Below are 23,521 nucleotides of genomic sequence, written 5' to 3'. Positions count from 1 at the left end.
CGCAGTGGGGAACATCGACCCACTTGCGAGCGTACTGCCGCTCGCGAGTGGGTCTGAATGACCCCCATAGTCTCAGGTGGCGATATACAAGGAAAGCCTTTATGCATTTTTTTTTTCCTTTTTTCTGCTATCAAAATAGCAGAAAACATTAAGCGCTGTAAAGAGCAATTATTACCTCTCTACAATGTGAAGTAGTAGCAGTCGGGCATTAACAGAGAAGATAACTGCGTTATCTTCACTGTTAACCCTTCCCTACATAGCTGGAATACTTAAATCATGCCGGAATGTTAGTTACCGCATGATTTAAGTAAAATTGGGCTTGCTAAATAGACCCTTTAGTTTTGTTGTATCTGACAAGCACATACCGATTCATGATAGAGAATAGGCAGGAGAGACCACAGATGTTGCAATACATTTGGTGGGCGGGCCGGGGGGGTGGCTGCCCAGGTGGAGGCGTTCCCATGAAACGCCTACCGTCTGGGGACGGCCCCACTGACATCACAAGTGATGTCAGTGGGAGAGCTTTCGGCTCTGCTATCTTTGATATGAGGTCATGGTGAGAAAAGCACTTTTGACTGAATTTTTTATATATTTTTATGTAATGGAGGCCAAGCCTTGGGGGAGTGGGGTTATTTATTCAATTAAAGTTTAGTTTTATGGACCCCTGTTAATTATACTGGGAGGCTAAAGATTGCAATGCAGAAGTGCCCATCGTTTTTTGGGGGATATAAACAAAAGGTCGACAATGACAATGTCAACATTCATAATGTTGATAGTTATGATGTTGACATTGTTAAAACGTCGACAGGCAATGTTTCAACATTTCCAGAATGTCAACAGGTGAAATGTCGTCATTGTCAGAATGTCGACATAAGGGTTAGGCTGCTTGCAAGAGGGTTAGAGTTAGGCTGCGAGGGTGGGTTGGCTAGAATGCGGACGGGATGATTAGGGGAGAAATACCCAAACGCCGGATGATCAGAGATCTGACCCAGAAGTCACATGACTCCAGGGACCCGGCAAATGCCACTGGAGCAGGTAAGTCAACACTGGGCCACCAGGGATGATATGTCAACATTTAATCACTGTCTACATGATTAATGCTGACATTATGATCATTTTGACATATCATACCCAACCCGATTTTTTGGCCCCTTCCTCATGGAGCCATAAATTGGGCAGATCATGTATTCCAGACTCTATTAGGCTGCACATGTTTGAAGATCTGGAGTGGGTTCTTGCTTCTCTATGTTATATTTACTAATGTATTGCAACATCTGTGATCTAAGCAAAGGCAGCTGTCAATCATTAGGCATCCTCTACTATTCAGTCACATTTATTCTGCAAGTCACAGACCACAAAACCTACTGAATCATTAATTGAAACCAGGACACAAACATAGGGCCTGATTCATTACGGAACATAACTGTGAATGCAATAGCGATTACCCACTGCGATGATATGCTAATCCTCTGCGATCGCTATGCCGTCACAGCACACATGAGGATACCAACCTTACCTTACACACATCCATAATACTTAGCAAGACTGCGAAACTGTCTGTAATATCAAGCACCATCGCAGCCTCACGCACACTCTGACCTTACTCAGGAATTGCTAACCTCGTCACACACTGTGAGTACACAAGCTGCATATGGAATAGCAGTGGATAATTTATGCATGCCCATGCAACGACGTGCAAACCACCCCCCCGTCACCTCCCCCAAATGGTACTTCCGGTCAATCACTTTGCGATGGGTCTGCGTAGTCACTGCGATCGCAGTCCCGTTTGTAATGGAGAGTTCACGCATGCACACTGCGATGCATACGCAGAACGCAACAATCGGACGACTGCGTGCGTAATTGCAGTTGCAATCCTTGTTGATTCAGGCCCAGTTATCTAATTCACAAAGTTCAGCACATACTGCATACTTTTCATTCACCTGACATGTAGTACTCTCAATATACTTGACTACTGATACTTGGCATATGAACAAAACATATATCAGTTTTACCCAACTGGATTATAAAAAATGATCCACCTTGAATAGGAAATATACATGCAACAAGTAACAGAGTCACAAATAATTGTGACAAAGCCATGGGGTCATTCAAGGTGTGATATTAGATCTAATTATGTTCCATTGGAAATAAAATATCACACTTTTCAGTGACTCCCCTACTTCAGGTCCCACGCACCATTATTTATAATAAGACATCAGGTGGCAGAAAAATGTTTTGCAATGGAAAACACACTTGACGTGATGCAATGTTTTGACATAAGTATCTATCAATCAATCAATCAGTTGCTGCGGTTAATTTTATATGCTTGCTACATCTGTAATTGGGATTACGGTTCTTGTTCCATTAAAGCCTTCTACAGATAATTTTGTTTTACCATGGTAAATGAATATGGCATGTTTTCCTATTACAATGCACTGGTCATCTATATTAGTGCTCAACAAATATATTAAAATATGTTTGTATGGTATCCGCTAATAGTGTGAATTATACACATAACTGGCACTGCTTTTACATACAGATGTATCCACAAACACCTATCCTGAAATCGTGCCAAATAGCCCCATTTAACACGCCACAGACTAATCCTAAATACCTAGTACACTATGGACCTCATTCAGAGTCTCTCGCTAGCGCTGTGTGCTCGCAAGCAGTCCGATGGTTTGCGTACGCGCATGCTTCACTCTGCGCGTGCGCGAACTACTCTGTGCAATCGCAGGTCACTTGCTCGCCCAGCAAAGACAGCCCAGTGAAATGAGTGACAGGAGAGACCGTCTGTGGGTAGTAACAGGGGCAGGACACTAATAGCGGGGGAGTGGAGGTGCGAACGCAGGCGTGCCTGAGTGTTTCAACGCTGTTTTAGAGGTGTGCATAATTAACAGACAGCATCATAGTACACGTCACATGCCTGTTTTTTACACTGAAATCCTCGCAGTGCTTGTGGTAGGGTAAGGCAACCACAAGCGCTGTGATCGCTTCCGATTGTCCTCGATGTACCAATGTTTTAATACACTTCTTGGAGATGACGTGTGCTGGTGGACGGCTCTCCGTGTGATTGGGCGTACGCTGGCCTCTCGCTAAGACATGGTGGGCGTGCTTATGCCTTGGCGAGCGATCGCTTCAGGTGGCGTCACTTTGACAAATTTGCATACGCTGGGCGCGAGCGATCGCATCTAGCAAGAGACCCTGAAGGAGGTCCTATAAGCAAACTAAACTAGAACAGTATAGTAAAACTGAGGAAAATGTAGTACACGATCTTAGGTAAAAGAAAGGTTTGATACGAGTGACCCCCATGCATTGTTATGCTTAATTTGTGGCTTTATACCAATTTATTTGCTATAAAAACTCTAATCCTAGGTACCTAGTGCACTTTGGGTCTGATTCAGATATGTATGCTAATACAATCACAACTGCTGTGCGAAAATATGCTAATACATGCAGCCACCTGGAAATATATTGAGATGCCCATCAGCGACTTCGCAGATCCAATCAAGTGCATACATAAACACAGCGGTGATCGCAGATCCTTCAATAATCGACTATCTGAGTAACCCCATGGTCACGCAGAACGGCTATGGGAACTGAGACACTGGCGCAAAGCTTTATGCGTATGGCATCGCAGCGGTATGCTAAGACATGTCCCCAAAACGGCTGTGAAACGCCTGCGTTTTTGCAACCACTTCCCGTAACCGCCAAACGGTCCCTGAATGTCAGTCACTTTAAATGTCAGTCCACCAACAATAGCCCCTTGGTAAATATGGGCATTGCGTCATCTGAATCAGGCCCTATACGCGAACTAAGATGCAAAATTGAAGAAAAACTGCACAGCACTGGAATCATGCCAGGCGTCTTACGCCATAAGGCGAAAACAGGAAAAGTGTATAAGAACAAATCTATATAACTCACCCCTCTTACAGTCACTGGGTGGAAATCAATTAACCGCAATGTTTACCCCGTGGATAATTACCGCGCAGCGCTGAAAAAAGCTATTAATATTAATTTTCACTCGCAGTACATCAAGGGTTAACATGCATAAACCCACTGATTCCGCGAAACTGCGGAATCAATTCATTTCCCCGGCTAGTTATACCCCTGATGATGTCTTTTTCTTGCGGACTTTTCCTCAGCTCCTAAAGGTATGAGGAAAATTCCACCTCTTGGAAATAAGGCCCGGGTTTACCCCGGCAATTGAATTGGCGGCAGCGGGTAATTAGCTGCGGGAATTCCCCCCAATATATCACCTCCTATCCAGATCATAGCACTTCTCCACTCCTTTCTATAATTTACAAAAGCATTTAAAAAAAATAATCAGAATCAAAATAGATTTAATGTTTTAGAACTGTATTTATATATTGGATAAAACATAATGTCAAGTTTGTATACCTACAATATAAAAACCCTCCTGCTACTACATTAAAACTAGAGATGTGCGGTTCGGTTCTCCAGAAATCCTAATCCACCCGAATTTCATGAATCCGGGTAAATCCGAGTCGCGGTTCTGATCTCCTAAGGAAATCTGGGTAAATCCGGGTCGCGGTTCTGATCTTTTTGTGGTTAGGAATTCGGATTTTAAATCCAAATTTTCGGGTTTTGGATTGCATAAATGACATGATTTTAGCAGTTTTTAAAACTTTTTATCTATTTTTTTAAATCCAGATCCAAAACCAAAACAGTAGAGAGTGGTTTTGCAAAACCAATTCCAGATCCAAAACCTTGAAGGTGATACAGATCCAAAACACGGGGGGCGGTGCACATCCTTAATTAAAACTGGACAGTTACACACTGGTAAAATAATGGAACTCAAAAACAGCACGGGATATTTCTCAATATTTGAGCAGAAATAGTACTGGAGTATACAAATTGCCTCATAACAGACCAGGTTGCAACATATTAGTCAGCCTCTCCAGGAGTGTGTAATCACACTAACGGGGCCTATCCATTACACGACTTTTTGAATGATCTGACCAAAACCAGGATGTTTTGGTCGCATTGTTCAAAAAGTTGTGTAATGTATAGCTGGCAAGGACCAGCGATGCGCGTGCACGCTGGGTCTTTGCCAACCCTGACTATCTGCCGAACATGCTGGTCAACCTGACGACGCTCGTCAGGTTCCACATGTTAGCAGATAGGGAGGTTGGTCTCCTGCACTGAATGACGTTCAGTGAACGCCGTCCAGTGCGGGCACCGCACACGGCGACCTGAAGGACTGAACGCTTTCAGGTCGCTTAATGGATATGCCCCTTAAGCACATAACACAGTTGGAGAATGTGTAAAATGGCAAATTGGGGAAGATGTATTACACTTTGTAGCGAGATAAAGTGGAGAAGTTGCCCATAGCAACAAGCAGCTTCTTACTGTAGTTTTATATGTTAGATAAAAGATTGATAGAAACGAATTATAGGCAACTACTCCACTTTATCTCTCTCCCCAACTTTTGATACATATCCCCTAAAGTGATAAATAAAGATTTATTCTGTTTAATAATATTCAACAGTTATATAAAAAGCTCACATCTAGAGACTGAATAATGTCATATTTTCAAGGAGGGGTGGTGTTACCTGGAGGGAGTAAAGGCGCACATCCACTTGCCGATTTCTAACAATAACGATATTGTTCAATCGCTCATGAATCAGACACATTAATGTCGGAAACGACCAGCGATGCGCGCTCCCGCTGGTTGTTTCTGACATCAATCATCGCCCGAACATGCTGGTCAACCTGACGTTTTATGTTAGGGGATGATTGATGTGTCTACACTGAACGACTGAACGTTCACTGTAGGCACAGCACAGACTGTGAAACGACTGCACGATTACAAGGTTGGAATTGTGCAGTCGTTTTAAAGTCTGCTAGTGGATGTACCTCATTACACTATCCTGCAGATGGTACACGGTCATAAATGTTGAAAGAAATAAGTGACAGAGAGGAACTTAGCAGGACAGGCTAAATATGGGCCTGATTCTGAGATGTACGCTCATGCTGCTGCAGCTGCGAATTTGTACAAAAAATTTCTCAGATGCCAGAATTTGTAATGAGAGACCCACTGACGATTTTGCTAATCCAAGTGACTGCGTAGAAAGACGCAGCATCGGTAGCAGATCAGTAGATTATCAGACTATTGAATAACTCTATAGTCACGTAGAATGGCTGCAGAAACCAAGACACTGGAGCCATTTTTACTGCGTACAGGATCGCAGTCGCAGGCTAAGACACTCCCCAAAAACGGTCATGACACACCTGCATTTTCATTGTCAACCAAACACACTACAACACACCCCCATATTGCCACCCACAAATGGTCCCTTCCTGTAAACCACTTCGCGAATAAATCCTCACTGCGAGCAACAAGGGAAAAGAAACGACGCATGTGCGATTCAGATGCATGCGGAGACCGCCGATAATCGTTCAATTGAGTAAACATTGGCATTGCGTACATCTTAGAATCAGGCCCTATGTCCCTGTAACAGCAATGTAGAAGACACTCTATGAAGATGTCAATTTAGAGAGTTATACACTTGGGTAAAACATTTCAAGAACAAAGATTTGGCAACAGAAGAAACAACTAGAAAACACAGATGATATAGTTGTGGGGATATACAACTGAGAAACGAAACTGGAAACATAGTGTAATGCTTAAAAACCGTTAGAAGGCCCTGAGGGAGACAGCTAGGAAGGGAGCCCCTTGCAGTACAGATAGACATTGAGGCTGATTCAGAGATGTACGCTAACCCGATGGTTAGCGCACATCTCCGATTGTAGCCACTCTGCGCCATGGCGCAGGACCCGTACTGTGCATGTGCAGTACGGATCTGCAATCCTAGATTTCATTCTAGCACCCCGCACCTGTTACAACCCATGTAGTTAATCTTTCCTGCTTGGGGTTTTGCTCTCTCCTCTGGTGCTTCTAGCACACTCTGGTGTGTACCTCAGCAGTTTGTTGCATTAGCTGGGTGTGCTAGAAGCAACAGAGGAGAGCGAAACCCCAGACAGGAAAGAGGAACTGCACGGGTTGTGACAGGTGGAGGATGTTAGAATGAACACTACGATCCCGCACACAGATAGGCAGCAAATAACCGCAATGTTTACCCCGTGGCTAATTACCGCGGCGTGCTGAAAAAAAGCTGTTAATATTAATTATCACGTGCAGTACATCAAGGGTTAACATGCATAAACCCACTGATTCCGCAAAACTGTGGAATCAATTAATTTCCCCGACACATTATACCCGATGATGTCTTTTTCTTGCTGACTTTTCCTCACAGCTCCTAAAGGTACGAGGAAAATTCCACCTCTTGGAAATAAGGCCCGGGTTTACCCCGGCAATTGAATTGGCGGCAGCGGGTAATCATAATCAAAATAGATTTAATGTTTTAGAACTGTATTTATATATTGGATAAAACATGATGTCAAGTTTGTATACCTACAATATAAAAACCCTCCTGCTACTACATTAAAACTAGAGATGTGCGGTTCGGTTCTCCAGAAATCCTAATCCACCCGAATTTCATGAATCCGGGTAAATCCGAGTCGCGGTTCTGATCTCCTAAGGAGATCCGGGTAAATCCGGGTCGTGGTTCTGATCTTTTCGTGGTTAGGAATTTGGATTTTAAATCCGAATTTTGGGTTTTGGATTGCATAAATGACATGATTTTAGCAGTTTTTAAAACTTTATATCTATTATTATTTTTATTTTTTTAAATCCAGATCCAAAACCGAAACAGTAGAGAGTGGTTTTGCAAAACCAATTCCAGATCCAAAACCTTGAAGGTGATACAGATCCAAAACACGGGGGGCGGTGCACATCCTTAATTAAAACTGGACAGTTACACACTGGTAAAATAATGGAACTCAAGAACAGCACAGGATATTTCTCAATATTTGAGCAGCAATAGTACTGGAGTATACAAATTGCCTCATAACAGACCAGGTTGCAACATATTAGCCAGCCTCTCCAGGAGTGTGTAATCACACTAACGGGGCCTATCCATTACACGACTTTTTGAATGATCCGACCAAAACCAGGATGTTTTGGTCGCATTGTTCAAAAAGTTGTGTAATGTATAGCTGGCAAGGACCAGCGATGCGCGTGCACGCTGGGTCTTTGCCGACCCTGACTATCTGCCGAACATGCTGGTCAACCTGACGACGCTCGTCAGGTTCCACATGTTAGCAGATAGGGAGGTCGGTCTCCTGCACTGAATGACGTTCAGTGAACGCCGTCCAGTGCGGGCACCGCACACGGCGACCTGAAGGACTGAACGCTTTCAGGTCGCTTAATGGATATGCCCCTTAAGCACATAACACAGTTGGAGAATGTGTAAAATGGCAAATTGGGGAAGATGTATTACACTTTGTAGCGAGATAAAGTGGAGAAGTTGCCCATAGCAACAAGCAGCTTCTTACTGTAATTTTATATGTTAGATAAAAGATTGATAGAAACGAATTATAGGCAACTACTCCACTTTATCTCTCTCCCCAACTTTTGATACATATCCCCTAAAGTGAGAAATAAAGATTTATTCTGTTTAATAATATTCAACAGTTATATAAAAAGCTCACATCTAGAGACTGAATAATGTCATATTTTCAAGGAGGGGTGGTGTTACCTGGAGGGAGTAAAGGCGCACATCCACTTGCCGATTTCTAACAATAACGATATTGTTCAATCGCTCATGAATCAGACACATTAATGTCGGAAACGACCAGCGATGCGCGCTCCCGCTGGTTGTTTCTGACATCAATCATCGCCCGAACATGCTGGTCAACCTGACGTTTTATGTTAGGGGATGATTGATGTGTCTACACTGAACGACTGAACGTTCACTGTAGGCACAGCACAGACTGTGAAACGACTGCACGATTACAAGGTTGGAATCGTGCAGTCGTTTTAAAGTCTGCTAGTGGATGTACCTCATTACACTATCCTGCAGATGGTACACGGTCATAAATGTTGAAAGAAATAAGTGACAGAGAGGAACTTAGCAGGACAGGCTAAATATGGGCCTGATTCTGAGATGTACGCTCATGCTGCTGCAGCTGCGAATTTGTACAAAAAATTTCTCAGATGCCAGAATTTGTAATGAGAGACCCACTGACGATTTTGCTAATCCAAGTGACTGCGTAGAAAGACGCAGCATCGGTAGCAGATCAGTAGATTATCAGACTATTGAATAACTCTATAGTCACGTAGAATGGCTGCAGAAACAAAGACACTGGAGCCATTTTTACTGCGTACAGGATCGCAGTCGCAGGCTAAGACACTCCCCAAAAACGGTCATGACACACCTGCATTTTCATTGTCAACCAAACACACTACAACACACCCCCATATTGCCACCCACAAATGGTCCCTTCCTGTAAACCACTTCGCGAATAAATCCTCACTGCGAGCAACAAGGGAAAAGAAACGACGCATGTGCGATTCAGATGCATGCGGAGACCGCCGATAATCGTTCAATTGAGTAAACATTGGCATTGCGTACATCTTAGAATCAGGCCCTATGTCCCTGTAACAGCAATGTAGAAGACACTCTATGAAGATGTCAATTTAGAGAGTTATACACTTGGGTAAAACATTTCAAGAACAAAGATTTGGCAACAGAAGAAACAACTAGAAAACACAGATGATATAGTTGTGGGGATATACAACTGAGAAACGAAACTGGAAACATAGTGTAATGCTTAAAAACCGTTAGAAGGCCCTGAGGGAGACAGCTAGGAAGGGAGCCCCTTGCAGTACAGATAGACATTGAGGCTGATTCAGAGATGTACGCTAACCCGATGGTTAGCGCACATCTCCGATTGTAGCCACTCTGCGCCATGGCGCAGGACCCGTACTGTGCATGTGCAGTACGGATCTGCAATCCTAGATTTCATTCTAGCACCCCGCACCTGTTACAACCCATGTAGTTAATCTTTCCTGCTTGGGGTTTTGCTCTCTCCTCTGGTGCTTCTAGCACACTCTGGTGTGTACCTCAGCAGTTTGTTGCATTAGCTGGGTGTGCTAGAAGCAACAGAGGAGAGCGAAACCCCAGACAGGAAAGAGGAACTGCACGGGTTGTGACAGGTGGAGGATGTTAGAATGAACACTACGATCCCGCACACAGATAGGCAGCAAATAACCGCAATGTTTACCCCGTGGCTAATTACCGCGGCGTGCTGAAAAAAAAGCTGTTAATATTAATTATCACGTGCAGTACATCAAGGGTTAACATGCATAAACCCACTGATTCCGCAAAACTGTGGAATCAATTAATTTCCCCGACATATTATACCTGATGATGTCTTTTTCTTGCTGACTTTTCCTCACAGCTCCTAAAGGTACGAGGAAAATTCCACCTCTTGGAAATAAGGCCCGGGTTTACCCCGGCAATTGAATTGGCGGCAGCGGGTAATCATAATCAAAATAGATTTAATGTTTTAGAACTGTATTTATATATTGGATAAAACATGATGTCAAGTTTGTATACCTACAATATAAAAACCCTCCTGCTACTACATTAAAACTAGAGATGTGCGGTTCGGTTCTCCAGAAATCCTAATCCACCCGAATTTCATGAATCCGGGTAAATCCGAGTCGCGGTTCTGATCTCCTAAGGAGATCCGGGTAAATCCGGGTCGTGGTTCTGATCTTTTCGTGGTTAGGAATTTGGATTTTAAATCCGAATTTTGGGTTTTGGATTGCATAAATGACATGATTTTAGCAGTTTTTAAAACTTTATATCTATTATTATTTTTTTTTAAAACCAGATCCAAAACCGAAACAGTAGAGAGTGGTTTTGCAAAACCAATTCCAGATCCAAAACCTTGAAGGTGATACAGATCCAAAACACGGGGGTCGGTGCACATCCTTAATTAAAACTGGACAGTTACACACTGGTAAAATAATGGAACTCAAGAACAGCACAGGATATTTCTCAATATTTGAGCAGCAATAGTACTGGAGTATACAAATTGCCTCATAACAGACCAGGTTGCAACATATTAGCCAGCCTCTCCAGGAGTGTGTAATCACACTAACGGGGCCTATCCATTACACGACTTTTTGAATGATCCGACCAAAACCAGGATGTTTTGGTCGCATTGTTCAAAAAGTTGTGTAATGTATAGCTGGCAAGGACCAGCGATGCGCGTGCACGCTGGGTCTTTGCCGACCCTGACTATCTGTCGAACATGCTGGTCAACCTGACGACGCTCGTCAGGTTCCACATGTTAGCAGATAGGGAGGTCGGTCTCCTGCACTGAATGACGTTCAGTGAACGCCGTCCAGTGCGGGCACCGCACACGGCGACCTGAAGGACTGAACGCTTTCAGGTCGCTTAATGGATATGCCCCTTAAGCACATAACACAGTTGGAGAATGTGTAAAATGGCAAATTGGGGAAGATGTATTACACTTTGTAGCGAGATAAAGTGGAGAAGTTGCCCATAGCAACAAGCAGCTTCTTACTGTAGTTTTATATGTTAGATAAAAGATTGATAGAAACGAATTATAGGCAACTACTCCACTTTATCTCTCTCCCCAACTTTTGATACATATCCCCTAAAGTGAGAAATAAAGATTTATTCTGTTTAATTATATTCAACAGTTATATTAAAAGCTCACATCTAGAGACTGAATAATGTCATATTTTCAAGGAGGGGTGGTGTTACCTGGAGGGAGTAAAGGCGCACATCCACTTGCCGATTTCTAACAATAACGATATTGTTCAATCGCTCATGAATTGGACACATTAATGTCGGAAACGACCAGCGATGCGCGCTCCCGCTGGTTGTTTCCGACATCAATCATCGCCCGAACATGCTGGTCAACCTGACGTTTTATGTTAGGGGATGATTGATGTGTCTACACTGAACGACTGAACGTTCACTGTAGGCACAGCACAGACTGTGAAACGACTGCACGATTACAAGGTCGGAATCGTGCAGTCGTTTTAAAGTCTGCTAGTGGATGTACCTCATTACACTATCCTGCAGATGGTACACGGTCATAAATGTTGAAAGAAATAAGTGACAGAGAGGAACTTAGCAGGACAGGCTAAATATGGGCCTGATTCTGAGATGTACGCTCATGCTGCTGCAGCTGCGAATTTGTACAAAAAATATCTCAGATGCCAGAATTTGTAATGAGAGACCCACTGACGATTTTGCTAATCCAATTGACTGCGTAGAAAGACGCAGCATCGGTAGCAGATCAGTAGATTATCAGACTTTTGAATAACTCTATAGTCACGTAGAATGGCTGCAGAAACCAAGACACTGGAGCCATTTTTACTGCGTACAGGATCGCAGTCGCAGACTGAGACACTCTCCAAAAACGGTCATGACACACCTGCATTTTCATTGTCACACAAACACACTACAACACACCCCCATGTTGCCACCCACAAATGGTCCCTTCCTGTAAACCACTTCGCGAATAAATCCTCACTGCGAGTAACAACAGAAATGAAACGACGCATGTGCGATTCAGATGCATGCGGAGACCGCCGATAATCGTTAAATTGAGTAAACATTGGCATTGCGTACATCTTAGAATCAGGCCCTATGTCCCTGTAACAGCAATGTAGAAGACACTCTATGATGACGTCAATTTAGAGAGTTATACACTTGGGTACAACATTTCAAGAACAAAGATTTGGCAAAAGAAGAAACAACTAGAAAACACAGATGATATAGTTGTGGGAATATACAACTGAGAAACGAAACTGGAAACATAGTGTAATGCTTAAAAACCGTTAGAAGGCCCTGAGGGAGAGAGCTAGGAAGGGAGCCCATTGCAGTACAGATAGACATTGAGGCTGACTCAGAGATGTACGCTAACCCGATGGTTAGCGCATATCTCCGATTTTAGCCGTACTGCGCATGTGCAGTGCGGGTCTGCAATCCTAGATTTCATTCTAGCACCCCGCACCGGTTACAACCCATGTAGTTAATCTTTCCTGCTTGGGGTTTTGCTTTCTCCTCTGGTGCTTCTAGCACACTCTGGTGTGTACCTCAGCAGATTGTTGCATTAGCTGAGTGTGCTAGAAGCACCAGAGGAGAGCGAAACCCCAGACAGGAAAGAGGAACTGCACGGGTTGTGACAGGTGGAGGGTGCTAGAATGAACACTACGATCCCGCACACAGATAGGCAGCAGGCGGTCAGTGATTGACAGTCTGCTGCCGTTTCTGGACAGGGAGATGGCGGCGACAGCCTCCTTTTCCTAAACTGAGGCATGTCGCTGCTGTTGGGGGGGGGGGAGGGAAGAGGCCAGAATCTCCGTAGGCTGATGGAGATTTCCTGGCCTCTTTTGAGCAACTGCGACCGCCGGTTTGAGTGGCCCTATGGTCACTCAGCTAGCAGAGGATCACGCAGATGATCCAATGCTGCGTCCATGGTCGTAGCTCGAATCAGTAATGTATGCAGGAGGCTGCCTCCTGCTGCATTACCATATTAGTGCTATCACAGCTGCTACGTTAGCAGCCGCAAATGCAAATCCGTCAGAGACTGATTCATCCCAATTGACCATTGATGTTTAGTAAACACTGATTGTTTGATGCCGATTGTCAATGTTTTGACATCTATGGTGGAGTCTTAAGGCCCCCATACATCAGAGATTGATTGCAGCAATCGTGCAATTTGCAATCGATTGTGCATAAAAATCTTTGCCTTTTTCAATCGATTGCAGAATTGCCACAATCAATTGAACACAATCGATTGCAAATTGCACGATTGCTGCAATCAATCTCTGATGTATGAGGGCGTTTAGCCCCATCCACCTATTCTGATTAGCCCTCCAAGGTTAAGTGCCCACACTTCTGCCGCCCACCGATAATAAATCATTCAATGTCCGTCCCTAACTTCGAAGGAGACAGTTAAGCAGGGAGTTTTGTGTATTTAGGGCCATCAAAGCTATACGCTAACCCGATGGTTGGTGCACATTATTATTATTATCCTTTATTTATATGGCACCACACGTGTTCCGCAGCGCCTTACAAAGTACATAAACTAATGAGCTCACATGAAATTCAGTTGACAGTACAAATAATGCAGAACAAATACACGATTTCTAAACATTGCTGCATAACACTTAAATAAGCAGCATGGTGTCAGCAACCAAGTGTTATGTGCTGTTGTAAATTAAAGTATAAGTAAGCACATCTTCGATTGTTGGTGGACTGCGCATGTGCAGACATCCATCTGCGAGTCCACTCAGTGTCTTCCAGCTGAAGGCTGATTGTCAGGCGAATGAGCAGGGGTGTTCCTGGCCAGCATTTTCGAAAGTGGGGGCATGTTACCCCCATTTTCTGGGAGGGACGAGGCCAGGGTCTGCGTCAGTGGATGCAGATTTCCTGGACTTTCAAGTGGCTAGGAACTGGCCAGTCTCAGCTGATGCAGCCTGGCCAAAGCAGCGTCTACGGATGCTGCACTCGAATCTCTCAGATGCAGCAAGGAGGTGTCTTATTTCTCCTGCTGCATTTAAATTTTATTGGATGGTATTGCACAGCTGCTCCTGTGCAGCTCTACAATACCGTCCATCTCTGAAACAAAGCCTAAAGGCCCCCATACATCAGAGATTGATTGCAGCAATCGTGCAATTTGCAATCGATTGTGTATAAAAATCTTTCCCTTTTTCAATCGATTGTGGCAATTCTGCAATCGGTTGAAAAAGAGAAAGATTTTTATACACAATCGATTGCAAATTGCACGATTGCTGCAATCAACCTCTGATGTATGGGGGCCTTTAGGCAGCAATGAAGTGAGCCCCTAGACAGACAACTAAGAAGGCAGCCCTAGAGAGAAAGCTAAAAAGTGAGCCTCCCTGAGAGACAGCTAGGAAGGGAGCCCCCAGACAGACAGCTAGGAAGGGAGCCCCCAGACAGACAGCTAGGAAGGGAGCCCCCATAGACAGACAGCTAGTTAGTAAGCCCCCCTCTCTCTCCATAGAGACAGTCAGCAATAGAGACAGGAAAAAACGAATATGTGGTGTTTATGCCACTAGAGGAGGCTGATTGGAAATACACCAATAGTGATGTGGAGGGAGGCAAGTAGTGAGGAGCAGAGACAGTTGGAGATCGGGGAGGGGTAGGGTGAGAGAGAGACACATGGGTAGCAGCGGATAATAAGGACTAGCAGAGGCTCCTGCAGTGCACACATCCGGCAGTAGTGCTACTACCCCAGCAGCATCACACACCGCACCAGGCAGGATAACGGACATGAACAACAGGGGAGGGGTGGGGTGGGGAGCACCGGGGGCAGCGGAGAAGCAGGTGTTCGTCACGTACCCTGAGCTGTGCCGACTGAGTCCAGAATGATGGCAGAGCAGCACGTCACCCACCGCCGATCACCGCGTCATGACGTCACGGCGTGCCTCCAGGAGGTGGTGACAGTGACAAATAGTATGGTTTGGTCTCAGGCTGGCACCGGTCACAGCGCAGAGGGGTCCGGGCAGAGCTGGAGATGACACAGTGACAACACCTCAGTCACAGCCCACAGCAGGCATCAGCATTGGAAGTATAGCAGCCATGACTAGCCTCCCCTGCCTGTGCTGCTCTCACTTCCACACAGATACGTGTATATTACAGGCAGCTGCCGGGCAGTATATGTGTGGAAGGTTGTGCACAGTGAACACAGGGCAGTAACATGGAGGCTGTAATCCTGGGGACTTATTTTAGTACCATGAACAAATCGTTTTACTTTATAGGCATTAAAATATATATAAAAAACATACACCCCCTCCCCCCTACATTTTCGTAATTTTTATAGTTACTGTACTTCCCAAAAATGGATGTATACTATTAGGGGTATTCAATATGGAGCGAAAACACAGTTTCTGCCAGGTTTCCGCTCGGATGACGTCATTTTCGCCGCTTTTACTTTTACACCGTATTCAATTTGAAAACTTCGCCGGTGCGAAAAGTATATTGCATTCGACCCTGCGAAAAAGTATCACCAAGGAACGGGTGGCGAAAAAAAGTGCAGAACTGGGGTTTTGGGGTGCAACATTTCGGAAACCACCCTGCATCCTTCAGACAGTCCCCCAAAGGTAAACTGTGTCAAAAAATTTTTTAAAAATACCTCAGAAGACTCCAAAAAAAGCACTTTCATTTTGGGATCGAAAAAAAAAATTGGGGGGTACAAAGTTAAAAACTAGCGAACTACAATCTAGGGGGGTCCCTAAGTATGCCCCAGGTGTTTTTTTCATTGCAGGTGTTTGCGGCAGGTGGATTTTTCACGTTTTTTAAAACCTCACTTTAGCAACTTTTAAATATGCTCACCCCCATTTTCAAGTACCCAAAATGTGCTGGGACTACTTATTTTCTGCAAAAAACACTTCTAAATACTATTCTTCACCACCTTCCCAAATCCCCAAAATAGCAGCTATCAAACCCGTTTAAAGACCCCAAAAACCTTCAGCAGGGCTAATCGGGGGTATCCAGAGTGATCCCCCATGTCAGACCATCTTTTTGGGGGTATTAGGGTCATTTCCCCAAAAATCAGCGAAGTTTTCGCTGATTTCACATTCGCCGGGTGCCGTTTTTGACAATTTCATATTGAATACGGGTATAATCGGGGGCGCGCCCGATACTTTTTCGCCGGCAAAAGCTCCGATGTGCGGCGAACACTACGGCCCGCATAGACTGCGAAGTTTACGTTTCATATTGAATACCCCTGTATATGTCTTACACAGGGCCGAAACTAGGATATCTGTCACCCGGTGCAAGGCAGCAATTTTGCGCCCCCTCCCTTCCTGCACCTGGATTTTGTCCTTGCTCCTCCCTAAGGCAGTGCACTAGTCAGACGTCCCTGGTATAGTGACTTACATTATTCCACACACCATAATGCCCTTTACACATTATGCCACACACTGTAATGCCTATTACACATTATACCACACCCTGTAATGCCCATTACACATTATGCCACACACGGTAATGCCTATTACACATTATACCACACACTGTAATGCCCATTACACATTATACCACACACTGTAATGCCCATTACACATTATGCCACACACTGTAATGCCTATTACACATTATACCACACACTGTAATGCCCATTACACATTATGCCACACACGGTAATGCCTATTACCAAAGCGCCACTTACATATTTGCCCGACACCATTTTATGCCCCACAGTAAGGCTTCTAATTACTTTAAAATCACCTGCTCATTGTCAGGGGTTCCATGCTCATTGTCAGGGGTTCCATGCTCATTGCCAGGGGTTCCATGCTCATTGTCAGGGGTTCCATGCTCGTTGCCAGGGGGTTTCACGCTTGTTGCCATGGGGTTTATGCTCGTTGCCAGGGGGTTTCACAGGAGAAGATGCAGCTTTCAGCATCTTCTCCCGACACTTGCGCTGGCCTAACAGACACTAGAGGTCCAGTAGGACCTCTAGTGTCTGTCTCCTCGGCGGCGGTCATTTTTGGATGGCCATTTTCAGCAGAGTCCATGCGGATGCTTAGTACGCATGGAATCTGCTGAAAATGGCCGCCGCCAAAGAGGAGACAGACACTAGAGGTCCAGAAAGGACCTCTAGCATCTGTCTCCTCCTAGGCGGTGGCCATTTTTTGATGGCCGTTATCTGAATCTGCAGCCAAGCCACCGTGAGTCAGCCTTTTTTCACCCCCTGCATTCCGGCACCTCTAGCCCCCCCCCTAGTTGCGGCCCTGTCTTACATTAGTCTCTCAGTGTGTGCAGTGACAACGTGCACTTGAGTGTTTGGGGGTCACTATAAAATAGTGTTTGCATATCCATGTATACTGTATGTTTACATTTAAGCTTGTAGATGTATTTTTTTATATTTCGCAATGTTATTTCTTTATATATTTTTTTGTTAATATGAATTACCATAAAGCAGTGGTTCCCAAACTGTGCGCTGTGTCATCCTTTGGTGCCTCGGGACACTTGCAGGGGTTCCTCATGTTGGTGGTCCAGCACCAAATAACATTATTTATGGTCAATGTAATGTAAATATGTGGATAAACAGAAGCTCAAACTTGTCCACCACCACATAACTGAGCGTAAGGATAACAGATAAGCACAATTTACTTCACTTTGCTACTTACCACATTTTTCTGAATTTATCAATAACAATAACAAATTTTTGCCATGGGGTACCATGAAAACAATACTGATACTCTAGGGAGCCAAGATTCAAAAAACTTTGAGAACCACTGCCATAAAGCGGATGTTAACCCCTTTTCTACTGAGGGTTTTCTTACCCCTGTGCTTTGGACATTTTGTGCTCATCATATTCCAACATCAGTAGCATATTTCTTTTTGTAACAGACTTTGTACTTTTGGCAAATACTTTCTTGAAAAAACCCTTTCCTTTGGCCATTTTACTTATTTTTCTTTTTATTTGACGTGTTACAATGAGAAAAAAGACTAATAGGGGTCTATTTATCAAGCAGTGAAAAGTGTGAAGAAGTGAACCAGTGGAGAAGTTGCCCATAGCAACCAATCAGCTTTCAAGTAGCATTAATCAAGTATAGTCTATAAAATAATAGGTAGGAGCTGATTGGTTGCTATGGGCAACTTCTCCACTGGTACACTTCTTCACAGATCAAAACCAACGGCATTTAGAGCTGCAAAAACCGAGTGACATCGACATCGGGTTTCAATTGAAGCTGAAACCCGATGGATGATAGTCGTTTTTTGACAGCAACCCAACGTCAATAACAGTTGGTTTTGGTTTAGAAACAAAACTGACTTTTAATAAATGTACCCCTTTGTGTCAATAGTGTAAAGATCAGCTCTTTGGATTTCAATTTAACTTTATGAACAGGTGAAAGCGCTCCAGAATGTCATGCACACAGCATTCTGAGGCGCCAAATAGCAGTGATATCGGCGATCAGGAGGCCTGATTCAGAGATGCACATTCATCCGATAATGAACATACATCTCCCATGGTTAGGGGTCTGTGTCTGTGCAGGACTGTCCTGTGCAACTGTTATTGACGTTGGGTTGCTGTCAAAAAACGACTATCACCCATCGGGTTTCAGCTTCAATTGAAACCCGATGTCGATGTCACTCGGTTTTTGCAGCTCTAAATGCCGTTGGTTTTGATCTGTGAAGAAGTGTACCAGTGGAGAAGTTGCCCATAGCAACCAATCAGCTCCTACCTATTATTTTATAGACTAAACTTGATTAATGCTACTTGAAAGCTGATTGGTTGCTATGGGCAACTTCTCCACTGGTTCACTTCTCCACACTTTTCACTGCTTGATAAATAGACCCCTATTAGTCTTTTTTCTCATTGTAACACGTCAAATAAAAAGAAAAATAAGTAAAATGGCCAAAGGAAAGGGTTTTTTCAAGAAATTGAAAAAAAGGAAATCCCTTCTGCACATGTGTAGTATGAATTACTACCTTCACCTCTGGTCCCCTGACAGTTATGTAGTGGTCTCTGGCCCTGATTCAGAGATGGATGAAATTGGAGAGCTGCACACGAGTCCCTCAAGGAGAACGGTGGCGACATGTATCACCAGCCACACCCCAGCTCCGCCCTGGAAACGACATGCTGCGTCTTGGGGGGACCTGCGAGCGTAATTGCAGGACCCGTTCTGCACATGCACAGGACAGTCCTGCACAGACACAGACCCCTAACCATGGGAGATGTATGTTCATTATCGGATGAATGTGCATCTCTGAATCAGGCCTTCTGATCGCCGATATCACTGCTATTTGGCGCCTCAGAATGCTGTGTGCATGACATTCTGGAGCGCTTTCACCTGTTCATAAAGTTAAATTCAAATCCAAAGAGCTGATCTTTACACTATTGACACAGAGGGCTAAATTTACTAAAAGTCAGTTTTGTTTCTAAACCAAAACCAACTGTTATTGACGTTGGGTTGCTGTCAAAAAACGACTATCATCCATCGGGTTTCAGCTTCAATTGATACCCGACGTCGATGTCACTCGGTTTTTGCAGCTCTAAATGCCGTTGGTTTTGATCTTTAGTTCAAAACGGAAGGAAAATAAAAGTTAAAAATTACAGCAAATCTACCCAAATAGAAACACGGCACAGATCGCTATGATCTGCACATTCTTCGTTACTGTAAACCAAAGAAAGGGTAAGATTTAATACAAAATTGTGTTGTTCCTGTCCTCTCTCCTCCCAAAATCAGTACCTCTCAGCCTGGGCTTGTATGGGAAAATAGCGGTTTCTAGGAGGCTAATGCCATAGCAGGGAGACACAGAGAGGGGGGTCCCCCGTCATCACATTAACCAGCCACAAACGTGTCAGTCCAGAGCTTGAGTTCTTAGGAAAATGGGGTTACCCTTCCTGAGGAACTACACCCAGGGCTATTCCCCTCAACCAAGGTAGCGGTGGTTGTGGGGTTAATAGTAATAAAATAATAAATAACATTGTTTATTACAGGTGGAATAGAAATCCCAGGGCCAGTACGGAAAAGACAGAGCACAATGTGCCCCCCCCCATTTCTGTTGAAAACAAAATGTTTCTGTAGCTCTGGGTGCTCTCTGGTGATTACCAGCCAATACCTGCTAAAGGGACACATCATTTGAATGAGGGAATGCCCCTTTTTCTTATGTGGGTGCCCGCGTGTGTACAGGCAAAATTATGGGCATGATAGAGCATGTAGTTCACTCCCACCTATATATGACAAAGTATGTTTTCTGTAGCACCTGGTAGCCTTGTCTGGTGATCACCAGACCATAAGCACTAAGGGGCTCTGTCATTTGAAACAGGCAGATTCATTTTGATGATTCATCAATCCGAAAAAGAGTTAAACAGCTGTCTTAGAGCTGGTGTGTTTTGTTGAAACAAACTATGTTTTATATAGAGTTATGTGAATATTTAAAGTCGCTCAGAATGTATTCAATAATTTAAAATAATACCCCTTTTACAATGCAGCTAAAACCCAGTTGCTGTTAGGTGTAAAAGTGGCCAGGGTTGGATTCCCGGATCAAGTGACCCTGCAACCCAACCAGAGTAACTTTCAGGGTTTAACACAGGAACAAATCATCCGTTTGCAGCATAGGAGATCCGGATTTAACGGCGCTTGGAGATGATGTAATCTCCAAGCGCTGGCAGAAGAGTTCTACTACATTCAAGTGCAGTACCCGGGTCGGTGCCAGTGTGAAAGGGGTCTGTCCTGGGTTTGACCAAATTTGGAACTATGGGCCTCATTCAGAGGCGGTCGGAGGATGCAAGCGGTCGCTCAGAAACTGGGTGGCCGCTTGCATCCTGACCGCCCGCCTCTGCTGCGGTCGTTAGGCTGTGGGTTAACACCCACAGCTCTAACGACAGCTAGGGTGATGGTCGCGATGGTCATAGACCATCGGGGCTTACGACGAGACCCTAGGGTAGGGTCTCACTTGTCGTAAGCCCCGGAGAGCTTCTGGCTCTGTCAGAGCCGGAAGCTCTCCACTGACATCACTAGTGATGACAGTGGGGCCTCCCCCAAACGGCAGGCGTTCCCATGGGAACGCCTCCGTTTGGTCTGCCACCCCCCCGGCCCGCCTTCCAAACGGAGCGAGCTGTCAATCAACATCGACAGCTCGCCCCCTTTGGAAAGAGACCCGCTACGACCGGCGCTGTCGGTCGTAGCGGGTCTCACGCATGTGCACGAGGGAGCCGGCTCCCTCGTGCGCATGCGCACTGGCAAAACATCGAGGCGGTCGTAGACCGTACGGCCGCCTCTGAATAAGGTCCTATGTTCCAAATCCTAGGTCAGACCCAGGGCTTAGATGTAAAAGGAGTATTTTTAATAGATTCTTTAGGTTGTTCACATTTTGTTTGAACAGTGATCTATCCGAAAAAAGGTTAATCAGCCATCTTGAAATGTTTCATATGGATTAACATGTATGTTATAAATCTGCATACAGTGTAACCGATAATTAAAAATGTATAACAATAATGTTAGGCTATATACATTTTGTTTAAGTAATGCTGCAATCCAGTGCTTTCCAAACTTTCTTGAATCACGGCGCCCTAGAGTATCAGAATTTGTTTTTTACAACACTCCTAGGCCAAAAGTTTATTTTATTGAGTAAAGCAGCAAAAATTATTTAATTCCAAATTGTGCTTAACTGTCATCCTTAGGGTCAGGGCCGGATTAACAATGGGGTGGATGGAGCTACAGCTCCAGGCCCTCCCATTGAAAATAGGCCCAAATACACAGTGGTGCAGACAGGAAAAATACTTATTTTTCCTGTCACCACCAGCCCAGCTAACTCTTCCCGCCAGCCGCCCATAACTAAGTTTAGCCCTTTCCCACACCCCCTTAGCCACCTCCCCCCCCCTCGGCTGGTGGACCGGCCGACAGAAGCCCTTCCCACCTCCGACCTGCCTAAGCTCCGCCCCCGACTTGTCTGAAGCTCCGTTCCCCCCTGACTGTCCTGCTCTAAAGATGTGCCCGCCATCCTGTCGCCTAGCTCAGGAATCGGGACAGAAGGCACAGCCCAGCAGGTCCAGCTTAATTTCCCATATGTCAGTGTAATGTCTAGCCCCTGAGTTTTTATGTATGTGTGTATATATATAATATATATATATATATTTTGAGAGTGGTGTTTGGAGGGAAGGACAGAGAGTGGCGGATTTCCAACAGTAGCCACTTAGGTTGAAGGTAGGCACCAGCAATACCTTCCATGGAACTAAACATACCCACAGCACAGGGCACACAACTATGTAAACCACACCTACACCACACTGGTCACGACCCCACATCACCAGTCACACTACTGCAGCACTTGTCACACCCCTAACAGTGACACACAATAGGCCCTTCATGAATTTCAGCTCCAGGCCCATGTGGACATTAATCTGGCCCTGCTTTGGGTCAGTGGTAGTGGTGGACATGGTTGCTCTTCTGTTTGTCCTCTAGTCTTGAAAAAGGTCCTATAAGTGTTTTATCTTCCTTGTAAGTCTGTGTACATTAATAAGTATTAAAAGTTAAGTTTGAATCTATATTCATAGAAGTGCCCCTCAAAGCAGTTTTTTTCTCTCAACCTGGCTTTCTTTACAGGTGGGAATCCTATTTAAAGGTCCAGATAGGACAGAAATGTGTTGACTCTGACTGTGTGCAGCGAGACTTGGGACTAGTAATAAGAGGAATTGGAGGCATTACTGTGTGTGGTGTACACCGCCCGCCAGCTGTTCCTTTCCTACTACATCCCTCTGGTACAGGTACAAGTTATATATTCCCTATTTCTCAGAATTCATATAGGATAGTAGGAAGGTGTATTGCTACATGTTACTTTACATGTTATTATAATTTCTTCATATTAAAAACTGATTCCACCAGGATACAATCCTGTTGGATATTCTTCTCTCTTATGGCAATATATTGTATAAAAATATTGTCCATTATAAAAAATAAGGTGAAGGTTTAGATATATCTCTCCAGACTCACCGCCTATCTAATCTGGGAGTATCAGAGTGGAGATTCATCATAGGCGAAAGATAAGATTTAAAGGTACCATTCAATGCTCTACTCTCACCTGCCTCTGGTGTGTACAACTTACTCAGTTTTGGATACGAAAAG

The 23,521-nt window shown here is 44.4% G+C and overlaps 1 protein-coding gene across 1 annotated transcript in view; it reads right to left on the bottom strand.

Annotated features, from left to right (window-relative positions):
- The window catches only part of AP1S2 (adaptor related protein complex 1 subunit sigma 2), a 92,509-nt gene extending 77,085 nt beyond the window's left edge, over positions 1–15,424 (bottom strand). Inside the window, exon 1 of the mRNA XM_088451574.1 lies at positions 15,285–15,424. The gene's annotated coding sequence lies outside the window, so the exon portion shown is untranslated. The remainder of the gene's footprint in view (positions 1–15,284) is intronic.
- Between the last annotated feature and the right edge of the window lie 8,097 nt (positions 15,425–23,521).

This window comes from Taudactylus pleione, unplaced genomic scaffold (assembly GCF_031769625.1).
Source record: "Taudactylus pleione unplaced genomic scaffold, aTauple2 ptg000026l, whole genome shotgun sequence".
In the NCBI taxonomy this organism is placed as follows: domain Eukaryota; kingdom Metazoa; phylum Chordata; class Amphibia; order Anura; family Myobatrachidae; genus Taudactylus; species Taudactylus pleione.
The sequence above is the reverse complement of the archived record's forward strand: the minus strand, read 5'-3'. Positions and strand labels throughout refer to the sequence as shown.